The sequence below is a fragment of the Podarcis gaigeae genome (genome assembly GCF_964106915.1).
Source record: "Podarcis gaigeae genome assembly, chromosome: 6".
NCBI classification, from domain to species: domain Eukaryota; kingdom Metazoa; phylum Chordata; class Lepidosauria; order Squamata; family Lacertidae; genus Podarcis; species Podarcis gaigeae.
In genome coordinates, this window is record NC_139682.1 from 80,993,369 (window position 1) to 81,019,408 (window position 26,040).

The 26,040-nt window shown below is 42.3% G+C and overlaps 1 protein-coding gene and 2 long non-coding RNA genes across 11 annotated transcripts in view; 1 reads left to right on the forward strand and 2 right to left on the reverse strand.

Annotated features, from left to right (window-relative positions):
* The window catches only part of NEK7 (NIMA related kinase 7), an 87,692-nt gene extending 70,507 nt beyond the window's left edge, over positions 1-17,185 (reverse strand). For 2 of the 8 annotated variants that reach the window (XM_083745376.1, XM_083745377.1), the window contains exon 1: positions 16,849-17,065. The gene's annotated coding sequence lies outside the window, so the exon portion shown is untranslated. Of the gene's footprint in view, positions 1-5,071; positions 5,139-13,544; positions 13,661-13,795; positions 13,912-16,700; positions 16,820-16,848 lie in introns of those variants that run through there. The other 6 variants (XM_083745373.1, XM_083745372.1, XM_083745374.1 and 3 more) reach the window with 6 other exon arrangements.
* Positions 17,138-26,040, forward strand: part of LOC310847531 — a 38,812-nt gene continuing 29,909 nt past the window's right edge. Inside the window, exon 1 of one of the 2 annotated variants that reach the window (XR_014565862.1) lies at positions 17,138-17,246. This is a non-coding gene — a long non-coding RNA (uncharacterized lncRNA). The remainder of the gene's footprint in view (positions 17,247-26,040) is intronic. The other variant, XR_014565863.1, reaches the window with a different exon arrangement.
* LOC310847544 lies at positions 19,376-24,308 on the reverse strand. The gene is made up of 2 exons (XR_014565887.1): positions 22,061-24,308; positions 19,376-21,915 (listed from the first exon to the last, which is right to left on the reverse strand). It is a non-coding gene; the product is annotated as an uncharacterized lncRNA (long non-coding RNA).

Sequence of the window (26,040 nt, forward strand, 5' to 3'; positions counted from 1 at the left end):
CAGTACTAATAGTGATCTCAATTTTCAGAGAGTCATTCTTTTTGCAGTGAAAACAACACTATCTATGCATAAGAGGGAAGCGTCACCAGGCTTGGAGGAGCTCATATATTTGTGTAAGTACAAAGAAACTTTGGGAAAGAACCCAAAGGGGGACACACCCACCCACCCCCCAAAAAAAACTTAATGGGCATTGAATATGCCTCATTGTTACAAAAGACTGGATCACTGTTGTGGATGGTGGGGGACTCGGAAAACCTGGTGGAAAGGGAAACAGAAAATCCTGAACCTAAGCAGGCCACGCTGCAACATTTTGTTGCAGGTACCACTCATTTATTTTGTAGCCTATCTTTGCTAAATGATGTAATTCAAGTCAGCACACATGAAGCACTCGGGTGGTCTCCTATCCAGGGAGTGACCAGACCCAGACCTTCTTAGGTATCACTTTTAATAAATCCCATTAGAAAAAACACCTAGCAGCTTTCTGCCCATCTTCTGCTATAAACATATCTATGTTCCATTCTCAATAGCAATAGTAAGACAAAACCGGGTACTGCAAGAGGGCAGGCCTCAAGGAAACAGAGGTGCTTCCTCTTCCTTGAATTTAGAGATACCGTGTGAAACAGTGAGCAGTTCTGATTCAGAGGCCCAATCAGCTACATCTGGAAGCATTTTGAGAAGCTCAGATGTCAAACAAGGAAAGAAACCCACCTATCTACACAGCCTGCTTAGGGGCAGGGGTGGATTCAACACTGACATAACAAGACTAGTCATTCAAATACATGTCTGGAATTTTATTCCAGATATGCACAAGGTAAGTGGTTTAAAAAAAAAAAACCAAAAAACTCCATTACTCAAAAAAGCACTACAAAGTTAAACACAGGTGGCAATTTAGCAGTGTCACAACAAAGAGGTCATCTCTTGATGTATACTACAAGAGATTATAACTCCCTCTTCTAAAAACATTTTTCAAAATCATGCTAAGTATATTTATTTTACATTATTTATTGAATTTATATACTGCCCTATACACACAGGTCTCAGGGTAGTTCACAGGATAAAATCAGAATATAAATCACAAAATACATAATAAAAAACCGCAATAACCCCCAATACCATTATCCTGATGAATAAGTTTAGTGTCACTGAGGAAAGTATCTTACGTTACAACAAAAAAGTCACACTGGGCACAATCTAGCAAACAATGGTGCATAAATGGGGGTGGATTGACATGAAGAGGGATTCGGTCCACCTGAGCTCTTTGGTTTGAGCAATGTAGACTTTTAAGGTTCTGCAAATGTCCAGGGAATGCCAACTATTTTCTCCTCTCTCAAGTTCTTGCTGCAAGTGGAAGATAGCAGCGACTTCCTTCCTAAAGGCTGGGTCGGTACAGATGACAATGCTTTCTTTGTGAAAGGTTCAAGAGTGCTCTTGGAGTGCAATTCTGAAAATCTGCAAGCTGAAGTGATGGCCACTAATGAGGCAAGCTTGAAGGATGGAAGTTTGAGGGAGACCTTCCCCAGTGGTTTGAAGGGAAGATTCTCTAAAACACCTTGTGGAGGTCCTAGAATGGGAATATGTGGCTGGTCAGGGGACACTTTAGAGTTGCCTCTCTAAGGAATCGTTTTCAAGAGCAAATGGGAAGAGAGGCGGGCAGCGGATGGTCATGACAGGATGGAGGAAAGGATGGTGGAAACTTGTAGGAGTGACTTGTGGACACACACAAGAATCAAAATGGTATCTAGGTGGATTGATATAAGCAGGGGGTGGGGGCCTCTTGGAGTGTAGAAGCGTATCAAATGAGGTCTGCAGGTAAATCCAGCTTGGTTAGGCATTGCAGTTCAAACTCTAAACAGTCAGCTGGCGCCACTTAAGAGCTGGATGAAGAATCAGGCTCTGAAAGAGGAGCTCTGTTCCGTAAAGTGTCAAGGAAGGGGAGACTGCCAGGTGGAGTATTTGAGGGAACCAAGGGTGCTGAAGCCAGAACGGTGTAATGAGGAGAACTCTTGCTTTCTCTTCTCTGATTTTCTGACCCTCAGAATGATGGGGAGAGAAGGAGTAGAGAAGACCTGGTGGCCATGCGGTGAGCAGGGCATCCCATGCCTCCACTGATGACTGGACATGATGATTCCAGTCTAAGGCAAATAGGTCCACTTGGCATTGGCCAAACTTTGACAGCAGCTGTTGAAAAATGGATGTATGCACTTTGTCCAATTTCCTGTGCCTCAGCCAGTCTGCTTGCATGTTCAGGAGACCAAAGATGTGCTCAGCTGTGATTGACTGGATGTTGTATTTTGCCCAGCTAAGGAGGAGGGATGCTTCTGCCTGAAGCTCCCAGATTGGGTGTTTCCTTGTCTGTTGATGTTGGATTTCACTGTGGTTGATTCCATGCAAATTAGGACATTGCTGAGATAGAAAAGAGGAGCAAAGTGTTGTAGGGCTAGGTGAGCTGCTCTCAAAGCTCTAGCCAATTGATGCTCATTGACACTTCCACAGCAGACTATAGGCCTTCAATGTTTAGATCTTCACAGCAAGCTCCCCACCCTGTGAGGTTGGTAGCAAGAAGAGCAGTGGCAGAGATCTGTCCTGTCCTTCCTATGTCCATTGCCATGGGGATGACCACTTGTTCAGAACCAAGTTAATAACTCCACTGAAAGGATGTTTAGTGAGAAAAATACCGTCAGTGCATTTTGAAGAAGGATATGATTATTTGGACCAAATCTAGTAAACTCTTAGCTGCAGTGATAATTTTTATATTATCTTTCATGTACTAAAAAAATTGAAAGGTGCCGCTAGTGTGCATCTGTTTCTTCCTGTACCACTGCAGGCTACAAGACACAAGCTTAGCTTCTCAATTCACCTTTTGTACAAATATAAGTGACACCCTGGTCAGCAGCCCAAGACACAAAAAATGCTTGATCAGGATATGACGGTCCCCCAGATCTGATGTCAGAGCAAGTACCCAACCCAGCCACTGTAACCTGGGGAAAATGTTGTTCTGATCTCAAAATATAGTTAATAAGATGCGTACATGAAATAAAGTCCACATACCCAATCTTCCTAATATTTTCTTAGCCCTTGAGTTGCACAAATTAAAACATCCTGTTTCTACTTGTAGTAGACAGCCAGTGGGAAACAAATATTTATTGAAGGAAATTACAGCAAATCGAGACTAGCGGAGCCCCTGAGCAGTTTTCAAACCAAGTCCCAGGCAGCTGCATTTTCAAGCATTACAACTACTTCATCATTTTTCTCATCTTTCCATAGCATTGTTGTGGGGTGGGGGGAGGGGACCCAGAAAAACAGCCCCCATCACCACAGCCAGTGGAGAGAAACAGATGTTGAGAGTAAACAATAGCAGAAAATCAGTGGCAACAATGTCTGCCTTTTTGTATCTTACGGAATACAGAAGCATTGGAGCCATGGCACTATTCATCCCCACCCCCAAAATTGCTGGACCAGATATGACTGGGTCATCTTGAGCCTATTGCAGTCTCTCTCACCTTGATCTACCCCGCAGGGTTGTTGTGAGGATAAAAAGGACAGGGGAAGAGCAATACATGCTGTCTTGAGCTGCTTGGAAGAAAGGAAGGTTATAAATGCAAGTGATAATAATACCAAGTGGTGTAGCACCATTCACACCAATGGAAGTAACTGATATTAAGGGAGAGTATCTTTTCAGTTCTGAAAACTTTTATTTTAAGGGGAGTGTTTTTTGATTTAATCTCAAGATTCAACCATTTCTCCTACGTGCATTTCATGTTCTGCCCTTTCCTGTCAGGTACATTTCAAGAAATAAACATTGTTCGGTTCACAAGCCGAAAGCAAGCAAACAAAACAATGATTTTATGTCATTCAGTGGTGTCAAAGATATGAAATGCACACTTCTGAAAGTAGGGTCTCCTTTCTAAACAGATAGAGCCTGTAGAGGGTTTTTTTTGTCTGGACAGGGAAGATGCAAAATACCAAGTAGCCAACTATCATTATTCCAGTGATATTAAAATATTATGCCACACATATATGCAAGCTATTTAACATATGCTAAAGCACATTTTTGGTCACATATAGATTTAAATCAAATACACAGTGAAGAGTATCTGAAGAAGTGTGCACGCACACAAAAGCTCATACCAAGAACTAACTTAGTTGGTCTTTAAGGTGCTACTGGAAGGAATTTTTTTATTTTGTTTTGACACAGTGAAGAATTATTCACAGTGCTAGGGCTTCATTATTATTTTTTCTGCAATAGTATTCCACTGCTGAAGAGAAAAGTATGGTTTAAAGACTGGCTTCTCTCTTCAGGGGTTGGACTAGATGACTCGTGGTTCCTTCCAACTCTACAATTCTGTGATTCTGCAGTGGAAGCAGCTGAAGTAGTTAATGATGCTCTGCAAGTGGTTCTCATTGATATATGCCTATCACCTTTTCCCCTCAGGTAGAATGATTTATCTCAGTGTTGAACAGCACATGGACGGTTGCACATTGACACAAGTTTCATTTTACATTACATTCCTCTCTGCATTTTTTAAAATTAAAAATGGAATTATTCTATTAGCTATTTTCACACCAACTCTTCCACCATTCCCAAACTTTTTAAGCACAGTAGACACTCAGTACAATTCAGCATATTCTACTCATAGACTAGAGCAGAGATAATAGAATCATAGAGTTGGACCAGGGACCCAAGGATCATCTAGTCCAACACCCTGCAATGCAGGGATCTCAGCTAAGGTACTGAGCTCAATGAGGTACTGTAAGTGTAGATAGGATTTCTGCCTAAGTACAAAACATATGTGTCTCTAGTCTGTATCCAAAACCTAAAAAAATAAAAAATAAAAATTCAATCTAGAGCCTTTAAAACAAAGTCAAATCCCTGAATTCAGTAGCATAAAACTTGTAACCAACATAAATGTGCATTAGCTTAAAACCCACCCAAAGAAAGTGCAATGGTATGCAACCAAGTGCTGAGTCTAGGCTGAGTTTTCTAGCCCTCATGAATGCAGGAATAATTTTTAAAAAGCAGAATTACAAATAGTGTTGGAGGCAAGTAACATAAGGGGATAAGATTCTTTACCTTTTTCAACTCAGCTGATTTTCCAAACCATATAACAAGGTAATCTCAAGGACTGGCTCAAGGACATCTACGTGCAGAAAAATAAAATGTATGTTGTCTACTAATTGTAGTTTGGCACGCACATGAAATCAGTTATGCAAATCACATTAATTATCTGCAAATAAGATATGCAAATTAGCTGCAGCCGCCTTTTGATTCATGATATATTTACGATGTGGCCCTCAGCACAGAGGAATTTGGCTGCCTTTTCTGATACAGTGATACAAAGGGATGTTTTTCCACTCCTTCCAAGTTTCCTACTGTGGAGTTGGGCAACTCCTCTTGTACCCAAGGGCTGCAATCAAACATCACTATAAAACCAGATCCCTACAGCTAATATGTACATGTAATTAAGTCCAGATACCCACAACTAGTACGTACTTAAAAGTAGCATAAGATGCAAGATTACGATCCTTGCTTTAATTTGGAGAATGCCAGGCTGCAACTCGTGAATGCAGTCTGCTTATTCCATAATAATATTCACTCGGAATTTGAGAAGGGGGAAAATCTCAAGTCAACTTCTCAAAGAGATTCTCTATATTTATGCTACATCTGAGCTTACACTGTGAACATGTTTTTCAAGTTGAGCTCTGCTAGAAAATATTGCTTAAACATTCTGATTTTCTAATATGGAGCTAGGAACAGGGGCTTATCCTCCTGAATGTTTTATTTCTGAGCTCGGGTTCCTTCCTTGCTGCTCCATTTCACTTAATCAAAATAGCCAGGGGGCCTGGCTTGCTGCACATGTAGCTTGGGGATTTTCCTAGGGAGGCTGTTAGCTCTTCCTTCCCTAAAGCAGAAGTCATTCCTCCTTTCCTCAAAAGCTCCTCACTTTAGTGCCTCAGGCCAGTGACCACTGCCCACTGCCTTCCCCTCCACACCTCATAAGCAATCCCAACATTGCATTTAATTGCTAATGGCAACATCAAGTAGAAACACTTTTTGGTATTAATGGCTCCTCCCTCAAAACATATGACTTTTCTGCTTCCGATTATCGTCCCTTCTCCCTCTCTCACTTGCAAGGACAAATTCATGGAGTTATTCACAGAGCAGAGCTATCAATGGCTATATAGTACTGGAGCAATATGCCTCTGGATACAAGTTGTTGGGGACCATGAGTAACAGAATACTATTGCACTCAGTGTCCTGGTTAGTCACTGTGAGATTGAAATGTTTGTAGTGAACCAAAAGGGCATCTAGTAGGGTTCTTCCAAGGTTTCTATTACTTTGAGGAGAAGCAGAGAAAGTCAACTCCATGTTATATGTGTGGGTTTTAACTTTAATTTTTAAAAAAAAACTAAAAATGGGGAAAAGTAGGAGATATGTGTGTGTTTGTGTGTGTGTGTGTGTGTTTAAATTTGTATTAATGAAACACTGTTACATGTAACTGTGTATTTTTGTAATATTTTGTTTAAATTGTCTGCTGTTGCTTCAGTTTTCTGTACACATCTTATATTTTTAATAATAATTATTATAATTTTATTATTTATACCCTGCTCAACTAGCTAGGTTTTTAATATGTTAAGCAGTGTAGAAATTAAATAATCAACCAATCAATTCCTAAAGGTCATTTGGCTATGGAAAAGACCTGCTCATCTGTAGTTACCGTATTTTTCCGTGTATTGGACACCCCCATGTATAGGACAACCCCTATTTTGGGGGACTCCAAATTAAGAAAATGGGGGGGGAGATTGACCTGAATTGTTGACGAAAATTGTTCGCCCGCCGGACCAACAATGACAGCCACGCGCCTCTAACAAGCCGTCTATCAGCTGTTCCCTCGCAGGCAGAGCCAGACAATCGCTGAGCTTTTTTGGGGGGGAGCCCCAGAGTTGTTCAGCTTTCGGGGGGAGGCGCCGTTACCCAGGAGGGGCGCAAGGCACGAGGTTTCTATGACAGGAAAGGCGTGAAGGGGTAATATTACTTCGATCGCCGCAGCCAACTGGAGCAGCAGCGACGCTCACGCTTAGCCGGCCGCAGACTCTGCAGGGCACAAACGGACCGCCTTCAGCCTCCCCCCCAGACCCTGCAATTGTCATCTGAGGCACTTCTCCATGAGCCTCCTCTACAGGAGGTCTGGAAAGTAGCAACCCAAGAACAGTTTTTTCAGTGGTGGCTCCTCACTTGTGGGATGTTCATCCCAGGGAGGCTTACCTAGCGTCACTACAGATTTTGCCGTGCAAAAACACTTTTTTTTTTGCAGACCTTTGGCTCTTAATTACCTGCGGTCTCATTCAGTGCATGAGCTGTCTGAATTTTGTCTTTTACAAATAGGGTTGCCTTTTGGATTTTTCTTTGTATTGTTTCATGCTGTGTGTATTTATTTACTATAAGTCACTTTAATTTACTTTTATAAAAACAATTAACAGGTTACAATAAATAATAATAAATGGTTTGAAATGTTCTGCATTATGTGCCTTGACTCACTTGTGCCTTTTAGAACTATGTGATCCTATTCTTCCAGCACCCAAGTGATTAGTTCCTTCTCTCTCTTCCCTACTGACAGGAGATTAGACTGAACAACTTACTGGCCATCAGTTTCCTCCTCCAATATTGCGCTAACATAAAATTCTATAAGTCAGTTCACATAACACAGTAAGTCAAACTATGGTTTAGTGAGATCACACAAACGTATAGGCTCCCAGAGAAGAGTTTGTAGCCACTTTTCTACTCCTCAGTCCTATTTACTGCTATGCCATGCTAAACTAAGCCAAGGTTTGGCATAGCATGTTGTTCAGTCTAAACCAGGACCCCTGGTTAACCTCTCTCGGTACAGTACTAACCACAAGCCATAACCAAGAAGGAACTATGGCTTAGTGCAATGCAGTAAAAAGGACCAGAGAAGAACTAAGTGTGAGCTCCTCTCCAAAAGCCCACACAATCTCACTAAGTAAATAGTTTAGCTTACTGTGTAGTGTGAACAAGGTCTATGATTGCTTTGCATCAGCTTTATTAATTAATTTTAGTACAAAACTGCAGGAGTGTAGGATAGTAAATGAATTTAAACACTCAGTTCTAGTGGGAACCTAGCGTTTTCAGCACCAGTATTCATGTCCCAGAACTTATGAACTAATAGTTTTTAAAAAGAATACCTTTGAACATGTGGTTTATAGGATTTAATTGGGTCAGTTTTCACTGCCAGACCCAAACATCAGAACATGTGATGTGATAGACGAAATAAGAATATTGCAAACATGTTTAACGGTGCTTTCCCCACATCTATTTGAGTATCTTGAAGGATATGTCCTTGTGAACATAGAATGCATGGGCACAAGCAAAGTTATCTTGGCTTTAAAAAAAAAACAACCCACTAAAGTCTTTAGCTTATAATTTAGGACACCTACATTATTCTGTTAGACAGCCTTTAACAACTTCAGTGTCGCCAGTCCTTCAGATTTTGTACAATTCAAAATATGGCTTCAGACAAAAGAAATTAATGGCTAACCAGGAATTTAGGATATTAGTAATATGTGAAGCTGACATATAGCAGGACCTGCTCTTTCATGCAACCACAATGTGATAGTTCTTTTAATTAGATTATCGTAACACTCTAAAAAAAAATGATGTCAAAGTAATTTATTTTTAAAAACACCTTTGGCTAAGCTAAATTTAAGGCTCCAAAAGTGAGACAGTTTTTGCAGATTTCAATTTAGTTTCTAAGCTATAACTCAAAACAATCATTTATTTACTCTTACATGATTGTGGGTCAAGGCTTCCTTGTGCAGAACACAGTTGCATTTTACATTAGTGGCAAGACTGGAAAAAAATGACTTAATTAATGTAAACACCATCTCAACAATTTTTAAAAACTTATACAAGCACTTTCACTGTTACAGAGTAAACTTAGGGGACTCAACCTACGTTCTTTACTCACTGTTGGTGCCAATGGAAGTTTCCCTCTTAAGGCAAACAATAATTGCAGGAGGGAGTTCATCAAGATGATTTTTACCTGCTTCCTTGCACATAGTCTCAATACCTCCCCAGCAGCAGCTACTTACTCCTCCTTGTTTAATTATCTAGATTGCTAAATGCTGGTGTACAGTAGTAGCTAAGAGACTATGCTATGAATCAAGAAATCCCCACTTTGAATCTTATCTCTGCCATGAGTTTCCTGGGTAGCTTTAGACAAGCTACACACACATTCAGCCTCAATCTCTCATTTGCAATATGGGAATACCAATACTGTCTTAACTTACAAAGCTGTTGTAAGAATTACAACAAGAAATTATAAATGAAGTGCTTTGAACAGTCTAATCACATTATATAAATGCTAAATATTATGATTAAAAGCATCCCCGGGTTAAAAAGAGCCATGGACCTTTTGGGGAAAGGTAATGATGAGAACTGATACTTCAAAAAACTGTCTGAAGCAAAACATATTTTTTTTGGGGGGGGGTCTTACAAGCCCAAATCAGTGGGTGTTTACTCCGGGGAAAGCCCCACTGTATTCAGCGGGGCCTATTCTCAAGCTCAGCTTGATTTTGGAAACCTGGAAGGTTATTAAATCTACATCTCAGGATATTAAAGCAGCTAGCATATGAAACAGGAGGTCTGTTAACAAAAATTATAGGTAAATCAATTATGTGCAAGGGAAGATGCTGATGACTTACAAAATAACAAATCTACAATCCTATATTTAAGGAAGGGAACAAGAGAGCAATACATGACTCAGCAGATCTGTTAGTTTGACCTGTACCCTAGGACAAATGTTAAAATAAATATTCAATTGAAGACTTGCAAGAATATGAAGGCTTGCCTCTCTCCCTATGCTCCTATTCATATATTATGACCCATTTATTAACTGGATGGTCTTCTGCAAGTGCCATCACCATCCGAGATGAGGTCGCTGGCTACCAGAGTCCCAATTGGGGAACACCTGCTCCAAAGATGTTCATCTGATACCTAGTTTTGCTAAGCTTTTTGGATACAGTTTTATTCCTGCAGTTATAATCTACTTCTAGGATTTTGTAGCATTTGGCTTATTGTTATTTTTGTATTTATACTGAGCAGAACTTAGTTGGATACAGTAGATGCACTGAAATTTATAGACTTAAGTTAGCCATGCCCATTGATTTCAGTGAGTCTACTTTAAAGATAATTAACGTTGGACCCAACCCATTTTACTTGTTTTACTTTTGTTAAACCACACTGTTAATATAACATAAAGAAATACATAAGGCAAAGAGCTGCCCCACTGCCTGTCTACCCCTAGTCTTGTGTCCTCTATATCTTCCACCTCTCAACACTACTTTCCTAATATACAACCTTTAACAACTGATATATGCTGTTCTCTATAATCCAAATGAAAGCACACTGTAAGGGTCCATCTTAGTTCTTAAACTGTCAGACTTAAACGTTTATTATTTAAGAGAATGTGCCTTTTTATACATTAGCAACATAGCATTGAACTCATCTTCTTAGTTGGCCCCAATCTACAGAGAAAGAGGTCTTGGACTGGGGGCGGGGGGGACGACCAATGGAAAGTTTCGGTGTATAAAAGCCAAGTTGTAAACAAACACAAGACTGTAGAATGTCTTTACTGATTATGAAACATAGAAGTTAAGACAGGCAGCTTAACACAATTTCCATGCCTTTTGCTGCACAAGTGAATTTGTAAGCCCCTTATCTCCTGGCTTAAGCTAAAGGGGTTTTAGTCAAGAGTCTATATGCCTATAGAAACAGAAATTACACAACTATTTCATATTCATACCTTCAAGTTTCAGTCTCTGAGAAACTCGTCTCTGTCAAGTAACCTTCCTATGGTGAAAGTGTGCTTGTAAATTCAGCATTACAAGAATACTTAGCAAAAAATTAGTCTCTACACTAAAAAATATTGGCTTCAAGTAAAAAGTAATCCAAAAGGACTGCTGCAAGGTACTGAACTCTTATTTCCCAGTTGCTAAAAAAAAGGAAGACAGCAAAGGGTGTAGTTAAAACAGTGTCAGAAATGCCCAAACTGCATTACATTAGTGAAGTCTATTTATTCCACCTCTAGAACTGTTGCATTTTATGGTTAGGATTACGTCAGATACCTTCCAGTCTTCTAAAATCTAGCTTACTGTTGATTTAGCAGTCAACTGTTTCAAATGAGTACACAGCAATATTTTATATTTGAGTGTATTCCAGACTCTGCAGCCCTAGAGACTTTTTCATTCAGGCACACACAATGTGGCAACAAAGCTAAATGCTACCCACCTGCCATATGTTGTGCCCCACCAGGGGCTTGATAAACCCATTTTTGCTGTCTGAGACTACAAAACAGGGGGCTGGCAGGCATATGGCAGTCCGCAATGCATAGGTAGTGTGCCGTGTTCAGGTCTGAGGGCAGGGTCACAAGTTGCCCAGCCTATTTAAATCTATTTGTTCCCCAACATCTTATGTGTTAATACAAACAGTAAACATTAGGGTCCTTCAGCTATTGTTTATTTTTTAACTTCTAGAGGAAATGAAACTTTCAGTCTGCTTTAGTTACTGAGGGTTATAATGTAAAAGAAAGTTTAATGCAAAGAAAACCTATTCATTTCCTCACCAACAGTACAGATATTATGGGGAATAAATGACCTTGGGGTGGAAAAGAAACAACACAAGTAGCAGTAGGTAGGAAACTCATTAGCTGAACTAAAAGAACACTGAACAGTACTCCTGCCATGCATCAAAACTTTCTGGAGCATCCAACTGGAACATACAACAAACCTGGGGGTGTGAGGGAGGCTTGGAAGACTGGGGAAAATAATTTAAATCTTCAGCATCTAAATGGCAATCAATCTAAAGTGTCTTGGAGCACCAGTAAGATACTATTAATATATGCACTGTGATAATGTTACGACTATACACAAAAGGCTACCAATTCTAAGAGTTCCAAAGTTTCAAAGGCCTTAAGGCATCCTGAAAATTATCAAATACACTTGTTCACTGGAAAACTAATTCACATTAGTACCAAATAAATGAAGTGTCGCATTCATAGTCGACGTTCCACTATTCGCACTAAGACAACTAGAGACTCAATACAGTATTATCATCATAGTGAGGAAAATACTTTTCATTTCTGAAAAGGCAATAAATGATGGGCTGATTAAAGATGATTAATGGACTTGGGCTTCAATATTTTCCTTTGTTTCTTTGAAACAGAGACACAATGAAATATATTTATCATGTCAAAAAAAAGTCTGCGGTATAAGAATTTTATAATTGGATGAAAAACAGCACTATTGTCACACAAAGAAAGCTGGCAACACATAAATCATTATAAGGAATTTAACATTTTAAGGATATTGGAGAAACCCTTAGGGCTACACGGCAATTTTTAGTGTTCCATTAGTCTGTTACTTTGAAAGGTTTTCCCCTTTTTGGTTGTAAATTCAAATAAACCAAGCTATAATTGAAGATAACATCTATAAGAATGCACACATGATTGCATCCAATATTTCACAATCTGTATCCCTGGTACAATTAAGGCTGTACCCCAATGCAGAATTAGGTGTGCCAAAACCTATGGATTTAAAGGAGTGGCAATCCTAATCGTGCCTACTGAGAACTAAGCTCCACTGTATTCAATGAGACTTGCCCCTAGGTAAGTGTGTACAAGATTGCAGCCTTAGGCATGGCTAACTCTGCATAGGATTGGGCTGAAGAGAGATTAGGTAAAATCCAGTTCTGTTTTGTTATAACATCTCTCCTGGAACACAGGCCTCTAATATTGTTGTACATTGATCCCAAATATCTTTGGGTGGTAGTCAGCCAAGTTATACTCAGAATAGACCCACTGAAATTAATGAATGTGCATAAGTTTGATTTCAATGGGTCCACCTTAAATAAAACATAAAGGTAAAAAGGGACCCCTGACCATTAGGTCCTGTGGTGACCGACTCTGGGGTTGCGGCGCTCATCTCACTTTCTTGGCCGAGGGAGCCGGCATACAGCTTCTGGTCATGTGGCCAGTATGACTAAGCCACTTCTGGCGAACCAGAACAGCGCACGGAAACGCCGTTTACCTTCCCGCCAGAGCGGTACCTATTTATCTACTTGCACTTTGACGTGCTTTCGAACTGCTAGGTTGGCAGGAGCAGGAACCGAGCAACGGGAGCTCACCCCATTGCAGGGATTCAAACCGCCGACCTTCTGATCGGCAAGTCCTAGGCTCTGTGGTTTAACCCACAACGCTACCCGTGTCCCAAATAAAACATAGTTGAACATAATTTGTAGTAAATTAAGTAAACTATTAATTACTTTTCAGTAGTTTACCTAGTGAACAATTCAACTCTGTGTATGCTTACTTAAAAACCCCACTGAGTGCAAGATTACAATCCTATGCAATTTACTCAAGAGTTAGCCTCCCTGAGCTTAGTAGCAGCATAGCTTCAAGCTATAAGTTTTTTCAGTACCAATTATAAATCCTTAGTTTTGTTTTTTTTTATTCCTGAGTTCCCACACTTACATCATAACACATTGTTGATATTTCTGGTTTTCCTCTCTGCCTTCTTCAGCTAAATGGGAACTTCTGGAAGGCTCATCTCTCACCAGAAAATGAGAGATGTGCTGTCACTGGAACATCTATTCACCAGGAACAGAATCCAAAAAAATGAAGAAAGTAAGAGCCAATCGTTTTTAAATACACTACCTTTAAAAGTGGTAGTAAGGGAATGGAAAGAAAGGGAATGGTGAGGAAAGAGGTGTAAGAAATCTCACCTTGTACCTCAACTGTTAGTGAAGTTAACAGACAACCATCTTTCTTAAAATGCTACAGAGTCCAGGCCCTTTAGTATCCTGCACAATCAAGAGTGTTCAGCCACCAAAGATGATCTTGCTTAAAGAAGCAAAGATGCTTGCTTAAAATGAATTTAAGGGTCTGCCTACACAACCACTTATAGTGTCACAATTTCCTGTCTTCAACTTTCCATTAATTTACATCATGTTTGTTATGCGCTAAAATTGACTGCAGCCAATTCGCTGTCTGTAACCACCAGCAGTTCAAACAAGCCACCTGAGACTGAAAACGTGATTGATGGACTGTTTACAGCTTTGGTGAGCTACAATGTACATGATGAAAAAGCTACTTTAAATAAACTAGAGTAAACACAATTAACAAGTCATTTCCATGAGATCTTGAACCGAGGTACCAAGGTCATGAAAGAACTTCATCATGTGTACTTGACTTCCATGGAAGCATCTCAGAGATGACTCACCCTTCCGTACTAAGCAACAGGCAATCTACTTTATAAGCACGCATCTCAGAGGGCTTTTGGCTACTGCCACAAAAGACTGTAGAAAACACTTGGAATTACTTCTTTGTTTCCTTTGGTATTGGGGAAACAGGCACATCTGTATTTAAATACCACAGGTCTGTATAATTTTCAGCATCTTATGCAGCTCTGGCTCCTCAACATTTCAGAACGTCACCTTGTTTATAAATGGCAAAGTTATTCAGCTGATGCTAAAGCAAGAAAACTCGTGTTCTGTGCAACGAGATATAGAGTTGGAAGCTATGCATCCAGTAATAGAGCAAATTCAGCTCTTTATCAGTAACTGAAACATAGCAATAACTTGCAAACAGGAAGATGAGAAGTATGATTTTCCTCCAGATAAATAATTCACTGCTTTATACATGCACAAACAACACAGGATGGGTATATTTAAGACTGTACTTACAGCATAGTCTAAGCTTATTGAATGTTGTAATCCTAACCTCACTTAACTGGAAGTATAACCCCACTGAATTCAACTGGGCTTACTTCAGACCAGGCAGTTAGGGCTAAACTGTAAGATCAGTAAAGTCTCTTGCTGCAGTGTAACCGCTAACCAGCGTAACATTGCTGGAGGTTTACATTAAAAGGGTTTTAAATACTACCACAGACATTTAGGAACGGCACAATGCCACCACCAATACTTATACCCTCAAGCCCAGCTGGGAAACTGAAGGGAAGGGTGGAGATATTATAATCAAAGAACTGTAGAGTTGGAAGGTACCACGAGGGTCATCTAGTCCAACCCCCTCAACGCAAGAATGTTTTGCACAACATGGGACAACCCACAATCCTGAGATTAAGAATCCCATGCTCTACCGACTGAGCTATCCCAGTGTACATCCAGTGTATAATGGAGTACAAGCCGGTAAGTCAGCGCATCCCAATTTGGATTACAGGGCTACCTGGGAGGCAGAGGGGAGAAATTGCTTCCTTATGCATCTTAAAAAGCAGAGACATCACCTTGCCAACAAAGGTCTGTATAGTTAAACCTATGGTTTTCCCAGTAGTGATGTATGGAAGTGAGAGCTGGACCATAAAGAAGGCTGATCGCCGAAGAATTGATGCTTTTGAATTATGGTGCTGGAGGAGGCTCTTGAGAGTCCCATGGACTGCAAGAAGATCAAACCTATCCACTCTTAAGGAAATCAGCCCTGAGTGCTCACTGGAAGGACAGATCCTGAAGCTGAGGCTCCAATACTTTGGCCACCTCATGAGAAGAGAAGACTCCCTGGAAAAGACCCTGATGTTGGGAAAGATGAAGGGCACAAGGAGAAGGGGACGACAGAGGACGAGGTGGTGGGACAGTGTTCTTGAAGCTACCAGCATGAGTTTGACCAAACTGCGGGAAGCAGTGGAAGACAGGAGTGCCTGGCGTGCTCTGGTCCATGGGGTCACGAAGAGTCGGACACGACTAAACGACTAAACAACAACATGCCAATGCACTTTTGAGTCACGCAAAAAATAAATAAATATGAATTTGCACCAAAGAAAAAGATACGACAGCAGGGAAAGGGCTGCTGGTGTCTTTTGCGAACCATGCTACGGGGCCCTCACCCCAACCCTGCCTTCTGGACTACAAGCATCACCACCAACATCAGAAGTCCTTAGGTCACCTGAGGAAGAAATCATGGGTCTTGAACCTTGCTCGGTGCTTCACTGTGGGGGGGGGGGGCCTTCACACGCCACATATGGAAGTCTGCTGTTGTCCCACCAATCCCTTGGCACTGCTAACAACCCCCAGCCTGCCATTATAGGGCAAACAGACGCAACCCCCCCCCCCAAGCAAAAATAGTTTTGGCGCAAGTTCTTATACAACTTCAGTGCAGATGGCCTTCTACCAAGGTTTCAATACGCGCCTATTTACTTATGCAGGGGCCAAAGACGGAGCGGGGTGGGGGGAGGCGAGGAGGTAACTAAGGTTGACAACTCCCCCCCCCCAAAAAAAGGAGGGGAGCCCCTATGAAGGAAGGGCATTAGGACAGAGGCCAACTCAGAAGACCGCCTTCCCTTTTCCAGAGAACTCTTTTCTCCAAAGCGCGCAAGCGCAGTCGCTTCCTCCCCCCCTCCCCACCCCGCATCTCCACACAAACACACCCTCGTCTTACTTACAACTACCGCGTGAAGCGGTGGGGGGGAGGGGAGAGGGAAGGAAACGGCACTGACGGCGACCAATGAGAGGCGGGGACGCCGTACGAAGCAGCCAATGGAGATCGCCCGGTGGGAGGGCCACGCTCACGAGCAGGTCCAGGGCGAAGTATCTGTGGCGGAGCGAGCGCGCGGGCGCCGAGGCCAAAAAGAAAAAGAGAAGAGGGCTGATGGGTTTCTTTTTGAGGGCGGGGGCCGTTTACCGAGCGGGGCCTGCGAACTTCTCCTCAGCCGTTTCCTCGGGCGGCGTCATTTCTCCCTCAGCAGTAGCAGCAGCCTCCTCCACCCACCAAGCGCGCGCGCGCCCGCCCCTCCGCCACCCCCCCCTCGACTTTCGGTACTTTCGGTTACCTCAGAAGGCTGGGCAGGCGTCGGTTTCAGTTATTTTTTAAATCTCCCTCAGGCAGGGACGCGGCAGTACGTGGCAGGGGAGGGTGAGGGTTTTATGTGGAGAAGGAGCGCAGCCCTCAGCCTCCCTCTTTTTTTTCCCCTCCTCCTCGCTCGCTCTCTCGCTCTTCCGTCTCCTGGTGCCGCCGCTGTCAAGGCTGTAAACATCCCGGCATCCCCGAGGACAAGAAGGCGGGGCCGGGCGCACCGCCTACCGGCCCTGCCTCCTTCCCAGCCGCCGGCCGGCCGGCCCGTCGCCCGGCAGGCTGACTAGCTGGCCGTCGCCGGCTCCCCGCGCGCGCGGTTACTACACACGCGCGGAGAGCCCGTCCTGGCCGCCGCCAGAAAAAGGAGGCAAAAAGGTAACCGTGACTTCGCCTTACAAAAAAGTTGGTGGCGCGAGAAAGGAAGGGAAACGGCTCCACGACGTTTCTTTTCTCTGTCGCAGGCACACACATACACACGTTATGGGCTTCACGCGTCATCCTGCTTCAGTAAGGACTCCCTCCTCCTGATAGACTGGTTCGGTTCATGACCTAGGTACCGACTCTTAGGGGCCGAGGGGGAGTGTCTAGAGCCACCCCAATAACGTATCCCCCCCAAAAAAGTTGCCATTCCAGTGGTATGCGTGCACCACGTCATATGATCGATTATGCTGGGAAGGGCTTTCCCCCCTTCGGACCTCCGGAACGAATTAAGTACTTAACCCGAGGTACCACTGTATCCCCAAATGCCCCATCTCCGCAGCAGTGGGTTCTGTCTCCCCAGTTTCCTGGCTTCAGAGGCAGATTGCACCTTACAGCAAGGTTTCCCAAACTTGGGTCTCCAGCTGTTTTTGGACTACAACTCCCACCATCCCTAGCTAAGCAGGATGAGCAATTGGGGATCATGGGAGTTGTAGTGCAAAAACAGCTGGAGACCCAAGTTTGGGAAACCTTGCCCTACAGTGTTTCTCAAACTTGGGTCCTCATCTGTTCCCACAGGTCCTGATAGCTAGAGACGATGGGAGTTGTAGTCCAACAGCAGCTGGGGACCCAAGTTTCAGGCAGTTGGAGGATTGATAAAGTTCAGCCAACTCTTACTTTAGATCTGGGGTGTATTCAGTTTTACAGTTTCCCTTCATTGAACTAGTTCTGCACATCCCTCCCAGCAGTTTAAACTGCAGATACATTTGCTTTGGCTATGCCGCTGGTGATTCCTGTAGCAGCACAGCTGGGTTTTTAAAAGTGCAGTCAGCAGAGAGCCAGCTGAATGCAGCACAGTATACAAATATTTAGACAAGCAGGTCTGTCTCTCACATACTGCAAGAAAGACCGGTCTTACGTTATTGTGCCCTCAATAATAAAGTGGAGCTGCCTTCACATAGTTATAGAAGTCCATATATAAGTTTTTGTCTAAACCTATTGAAATCACTAGGCTTAAATTAGTCTAATTATACATAGGATTGAAGTCATCATAGATTGAGGGTGTGCAACTACACAACTATAATATATGAAGTTAATATATGCCTGTTAAGGTTTTTGTATATGGCAGTGAGTCAAAGTCTCAATCACATGTATAAAATGGAACAGACAAATACAGTTCCTTCAACTCTGTTGCACCATTTTTTCCAGCCTTCGGTTCTCAAATGTTGTTGAACAACAACTATCAGGCTCAGTCATTTTGGTCAATGGCCAGAGATGATAGGAATTGTAGTCCCAACAACGTCTGGGGACCTATGCTTTCAATGTATATACCATACCTATACCATTTGGTGTTAAGTGACCTTGTGACATAATGAACACAAAATAAATATGCTGAAATGCAGCTTCCAAGTTAACACAAAAGCAAGAATGTACAAATGTATACAGTGGATAAGCATACCCACCTGTAAAACATGTCTCCTGGTGGTAACTTTATTTATTTATTTATTTATTTGTTATATTTTTATCCCCGCTTTCCTCCAGAGAGCTCAAGACGGCATACATGGTTCATTCCCTTCCCATTTTATCCATATAACAACACTCATGTTAAGCTGAGCAGCCATGACTGGCCCAAGGTCACCCAGTGAACTAGATAGCTCAGTGGGAATTTGAACCCTGTTCTCCCAGGTCCTAGTCCACATTCAAACCACTACAGTTTATTGTACCTCTGCATATCTATGAAGCAGTTAACTTACCAGTAGAAGGCATGTGATTGAAGGCTATATGTGGAGAAAACTTGTCACAGCTTGCTTATGGAAGAATGGGCCTCAGAAGCAAATTGTCCAACAACCAACTTTTAATTCATAATGAAGCATTAATTCCATTGACAAGTAATGCACATTTCTCTTTCTTAAATCCGACTACAGGAGCTAATGAATAAAAGGAAGTAGTACTATGAAAATGAGAATGTTTCTACTGCATTTTCAATTTAGCAAGCAAAAATAATAATATTTCAGTTCAGTAAGAGAAATATATTCCCCACAACAAAGCATCTTACAGATCTGGGAAGCATCACTGCAATTTTATTTAAGCAAGTTTGTAGAGAGATGAATGAATACCTTTCAGTATTTAAATGAGGTTTATTTCTTCACTTTCTCTCATGAAAATATCCCTTCTGGCCCCCTCGGCAACCTCTTTCATTTTTAGATCAGCTATTTATGCAGTATAAGCAATGATATTTCTAACAAAGGCCCTGAGGAAATTAGTAAGTCAGTTGGTCTCTCTTCTCTAGAGTTACCAGAATCATCAATAATTCAGCAAACGTTCTGTTTAATATAGCATTTAGGTAATTGGGTACAGTTGGCCAAAAGAAATGGACTTGAACATAGTGCTTGAAAAGCACTATGGTTCTGGCTTTAGAATGAGGTTCCACAGCAATATTTTAGAGAGCTTCTTCCTCAACTAAATCACAAAATTAAAGTGTACTTTAAAATCTGAATGCCACTGGTACAAAGAATGATAGACCCACATGTAGAGTCTCATCATGCTTCCACTACAGTTTATAAAGATCCCACAACAGCTGATCAGCTACCAAGAATCATGAAAAATGGGCCACCATTGGTTCATCAATGTGGACAGCAATCTTAAAAACACTGAAAAGGGAGTAAGCTCTATTAAACACAGTAGGATTTACTTCCAAGTAAATATGCTAAGGTTTGTGCGGTTAGTTTCATTTGGAAATAACCAAAGAAGGGAGATAAAAAGTTTGAAGAATATTCTTTGGGTTTTCCCTTCATATATTTGAGTAGCAAGGGGAACGGGTGGCACTGTGGTCTAAACCACCTAGCCTCTTTGGGCTTGCGAATCAGAAGGTCAGCAGTTCCAAGACCATGCAATGGGGTGAGTTTCCTTTGTTCTGTCCTAGCTCCTGACAACCTAGCAGTTTGAAAGCATACCAGCGCGAGTAGATAAATAGGTACCGCTGCAGTATTTAAAAGATATTGTTTTGGAAATACAATAATTATATAGGTCTTGAGGAGGACAGTTAAGTAAACCAGCAAGAAAAGTAGAAGTAGCTATACAAACTACAGGCAGTAATTACTGGAAGACGACCGGAATATCGGTTCGCCAGCTAGTGCTCCTAAACCTCTAAGCTAATTGATTTCAGTAGGACTTAGGTGCATCTAATGCTTCTCTGGACTGGGAACAGAAAATATTGGAACTAGTAAGTAAGTCAGCGTGATATTAAATTGATTTCAAAGGGTCTGTTCCAAGTAGGACTTAGTTCGATATCACCCTCAACCTGCAGTGGGTCAAATCGTTTAAACGAAGCAGCATTGACAATGACATGCTTTTGTCATAATTTTGTAGTGATGAGGTCTTGAACAAGGCATTCTTCTCAGATAATGGCAGTTACTTAGAACTCTGTGCCCATTGTATTGGACAGTGATGGAATAATGACAGTAGTGGAAATTTATGAAACCTAAGGGAAAGGAATTTCCTCATAAATTTGTTTTGGTTTCTCAATGCCTGCGCTTGCTAGAACTTATTATGACATTACATTCCAAGTCTTGGATGCAAACAGTTTAATCCCTAAGGACTCAATACCAGTTTTGCTCTGCTGAATAGATGGCAGGCATGCTGGAGGAGCAGTGCAGTCAGTGCATATTCCCTCCACATGGCTAACCATGTAACTTCCATGATGTGACTAGCAATGTGAAACCTTGACCCTGTTCTTAAATGTGAATCTTTCTGTTTTGGAGGGGGCAATGCATTAGGATAATAACAAATAGGACCTTACATTTCAATATGATATGCCATTACCATTAGGAAGTGGGCTAGGAAATGATTTAGAGGCATATATGGTGGAATTCTACTGCTACTGCTGTGTTAAGTATGTCCTGCAAGCTGCCTAGATAAGAGACCATTCAAATCTTTGAGTATAAAAAATAAGAGCAAGGTATACATTTATGGCAGCGTAACCTGTGTACTGGAATGCAGAGGATTTCTGCTTAGCAGAGGATGAGATGATCTAAAATGCAGGGAAGGAGTGGCAGATTGAATCTACTTATCCATAATTAATTTTCTGCAATGGGATTGCATGGCTAGAATTAAACCCTATTGGGTGAATAATGGCGAAAGAGAATCAGTTTCAGGAACAAAAGCATTGAAAGGGTTCTGCACCCCATACCACCAGTCCATGCTGCATTGTATAGGAATTTGACGTGGGTTAAACCACTGTGCTGCTTGGGCTTGCCGACTGAAAGATCAGCGGTTCGAATCCCCGTGATGGGGTGAGCGCTCGTTGTTCGATCCCAGCTCCTGCCAACCTAGCAGTTCAAAAGCAGCAGTGCAAGTAGATAAATAGGTACTGCTCCAGCGGGAAGGTAAACGGCATTTCTGTGCACTGCTCTGATTTTGCCAGAAGTGGCTTAGTCATGCTAGCCACATGACCCAGAAAAACTGTCTGTGGAAGCGGACAAATGCCAGCTCCCTTGGCCTGTAAAGCGAGATGAGCGCTGCAACCCCATAGTTATTCGCGACTGGACTTAATTGTCAGGAGTCCCTTTACCTTTACCTATATTCTCAGTACTAGATCCTGATTTTGGGTGTCCTTCAGTGAGATGCACTAGCTGCCCCCTGGCAGTGGTGTAGCGTGGGGGGTGCAGGGGGGCCGGGCGCAACATCTGGGGGTTAGGGTTAGGGGGCGCAAATCCACAGGTTAGGGGGCGCAAATTACTTGCCTTGCCCTGGGTGCTGACAACCCACGCTACGCCACTGCCCCCTGGTAGCCCATCCCCTGCCACCAGGTCAGCTCGCTGCCTTCAGATTCCTCTGTCAGTGACACTTCAGAGCAGCATGGCTCAGACCAAGCAGTATCTCCATTGGACCCTGCTGCCAGGCACCTGAGTTTGAGCCCACTGCTGACTTTTGCCTCTGCTTGATGTGGAAATCAATGTGGGTGTTTTACCTTACAATTTCCATGCTTTTGTGTTTGCCCGTTTTTGAGTGCCTTCTTTTTTCGTTTAAATTGAAAGGGTGGTGGTTGGGATTTTTATGTTATCATCGCTTTTATATAAATTATAATTAACCAGTAGACATAGATATGGAATCTTACTTTTTCCTACCTTTCATATGCAGATCCAGATACACAGAGAAGACATTTTAAAAAGACACTTTAGTAAAGATTTGCATACGCCCTTGATCTTGAAATTATAAAATTTGACATAAGGTTCATACTTCTAAGTACAATACTTAATGAGATGCAGAATTTTGAAAATGGCAGTGTTCACTAAAACATCTATGTATTGTGGGATTTGTAAGGATGTCTACTCACTGAGGAAAATTTATCTGTCAAAGATCATCAATCAGCAGGAATTTTCACATTAAATCATTATATTTGGTTGGCTAAGAGTGATCATCACCTTGAGATAAGACAATCAGTTCAGCACAATCTTACATGATAGAAAAACCTCCAGGATAACCCAGTGGTCTAAGATAGCCTTGGAGAGTGGTTGGCAAAAGACTAGGTAGAGATAGCTCCTGTGCTTTTAACAGCTGCATGACAGATAGAAATATAGATGAAGCTCTTCCCATTACATTTATTATAGCAGCTATGATTCCAATTGCCTAACTATGGAATCTTATTAAGATTCTTATGGTGAATATTTTGCCACTTAATAATAAAAAAACATACCCAAAACTTAAGATGAGTTTATATATTGGTTAAATTGACCCATTTCCCCAGACTTTGACTGCATTTCTCAATTATTATTTAAAATCACAAACACGAAAAGTGAACTTTAATAGCAGACTTTATTCACCCTTTTAAAATATGCCTCTTTTGCATCTTTCTGAAAGCGAGATAATCGTGTCATGTTCTGAACTGCACAATGATTGATAGTCTCAGTCCTTGGGTTGCAAACAATTACCTGCTTGAAAGGAAACTGAACAAAACCAGTGTACATTGACATTTAACTTATCTCTATGGTTACAATTTAGTTTTTTAAAATAAATGCATCAGTTTCTGTATCTGACAGTGCCCATTTAAACATACAGTCCCATCTTAGAAAATCAGGAACTGTAAGATGTTTCCATATCAAAGGTGCTTTTAACAAAGGTAGAACTGAGGTTTTAAATGTCACAACTTAACTATCCAAGGCCTGGCATGTTTCTCTGACTAAGGTATTTGCATTTTATGAGAAAACACAGCACTGGAAAGCTTAGCCAAATCCACAACAACATGTACGGTACTTGCCTATGACGTTAAACAAAACTATATACTTTATTCACTTAACAAGGCTGCTTCTGAAGTATATGTTGCGTTATTTACAGTTGGGCTGGTAAGTCAAATGAGAAACCATTTAACTGTGCCATATTTATGTATATTATGCCTCCATTAATCCTCTGCTCCAGTGGGTAAAATCCAAATGATATTTCCATACAGAAACCTAATTTATAGAATATAGTATAGCAAAACAGCCCAATAATGGAACTGATGAGCCCCACCTTGTGTCATAGAACCACAGAAGTGTAGAGTTGGAAGGGATCATGAGTCATCTAGTCCAACTCCCTTCAATGCAAGAATCTTTTGCCCAACATGGGACTCCAGCTCATGATCCTGAGATTAAGAGTCACATGCTCTACCAATTCACTATCCCTCTTCAAAACATTCAGCTCATTATTAACTGCTATATAGCATGGAAAGCTCAGGTTTTTTTACCAAGGACAAATTAGACACTACATGCAGATACACATAAGATTACAACAACATCCAGGGCTGTGATGCTTGTGGCCCTCCAGATGTTGTACTCCAAAGCAGCCCCAGCCAGCATCATCAGTTATCAGACTGTAGTTTGTTAAGGCTACCAGGAATTGTAGTTCTGTGAAGCATCTCAACAACTCTCAGCACCCTTAACAAATGACTGTTCCCAGAATTCTCCGATCAGAAGGTGGGTGGTTTGAATCCCCGCGATGGGGTGAGCTCCCGCTGCTCGGTCCCTGCTCCTGCCAACCTAGCAGTTCGAAAGCACATCAAAGTACAAGTAGATAAATAGGTACCGCTCCAGCGGGAAGGTAAACAGCATTTCTGTGTGCTGCTCTGGTTGGCCAGAAGCGGCTTAGTCATGCTGCCACATGACCCAGAAGCTGTACGCCGGCTCCTTCGGCCAGTAAAACTAGATGAGTGCCACAATCCCAGAGTCATCCGTGACTGAACCTAACAGTCAGGGGTCCCTTTACCTTTTAAGAGCACTTTAAATATATGGTGTGGATATGTTCTGCAGCCTTCACCCAAAATGTTATTTTTATCGAGTGGTAAGCCACTCTGGTTCGAATCCCTGCGGCGGGGTGCGCTCCCGCTGCTCGGTCCCAGCGCCTGCCAACCTAGCAGTTCGAAAGCACCTCCGGGTGCAAGTAGATAAATAGGGACCGCTTACCAGCGGGAAGGTAAACGGCGTTTCCGTGTGCGGCTCTGGCTCGCCAGATGCAGCTTTGTCACGCTGGCCACGTGACCCGGAAGTGTCTCCGGACAGCGCTGGCCCCTGGCCTCTTAAGTGAGATGGGCGCACAACCCCAGAGTCTGTCAAGACTGGCCCGTACGGGCAGGGGTACCTTTACCTTTACCTTTAAGCCACTCTGGGGACGCGGGTGACGCTGTGGGTAAAACCTCAGCGCCTAGGGCTTGTCGATCGCATGGTCGGCGGTTTGAATGCCCGCGGTGGGGTGAGCTCCCGTCTTTCGGTCCCAGCTCCTGCCCACCTAGCAGTTCGAAAGCACCCCTAAGTGCAAGTAGATAAATAGGTACCACTTTATAGCGGGAAGGTAAACAGCGTTTCCATGTGCTGCGCTGCTGCTGGCTCGCCAGAGCAGCTTTGTCACGCTGGCCATGTGACCTGGAAATGTCTCCGGACAGCGCTGGCCTCCGGCCTCTTAAGTGAGATGGGCGCACAACCCTAGAGTCGGACACGACTGGCCCGTACGGGCAGGGGTACCTTTACCTTTACCTTTAAGCCACTCTGGGAGCTTTTACAGCTGAAGATATAAATGCTTTGAAAAAGTTACAAATAAAATCACCAAACTGTAGAGTTGGAAGGGACCCTGAGGGTTGTCTAGTTCAGCCCCCTGCAGTGCAGGAATCTCAACTAAAGCATCTATAACAGATGGCCATTAAACCTCTGATTAAACACCTCCAGTGAAGGAGAGTCCACTGCCTTCCAAGGGAGTCTGTCCAACTGTGAAACAGCTCTTACCATCAGAACGTTCCTGATGTTTAGTGGTAATCTCCTTTCCTGTAACTTGAATCCGTTGGTTCAGATACTACCCTCCTCTAAAGCAAGAGAAAACAAGCTTACTCCATCTTCCATGTAACAGCCCCTAGATATCGAAAGATAGCTATCATATCTCCTCTCAGTCTCCTCTTTTCCAGGCTAAACATGCCAAACTCACCTAGATCCTTTTCACACGTACTACTGGCAAGCCAGGTTTTCCCCATCTTATATTTGTTCAGCTGGCTCTTTCTGCCTATGTGTAGATCCTTCCATTTGTTCCTACTGAAATTCATTTTGTTAGTTTGGGCCCACTTTTCCAATCTGCTAAGATCATATTGAATCGTGCTTCTGTCTTCTGCGGCATTAACTACCCCTCCCACTTTGGTGTGATCTGCAAATTTGATGAGCATCCCCTAAATTCCTGCATCCAAGTCATTTATAAACAATGGGCCAAGGACAGAACCCCACTTCCCACTTTTTCCAGG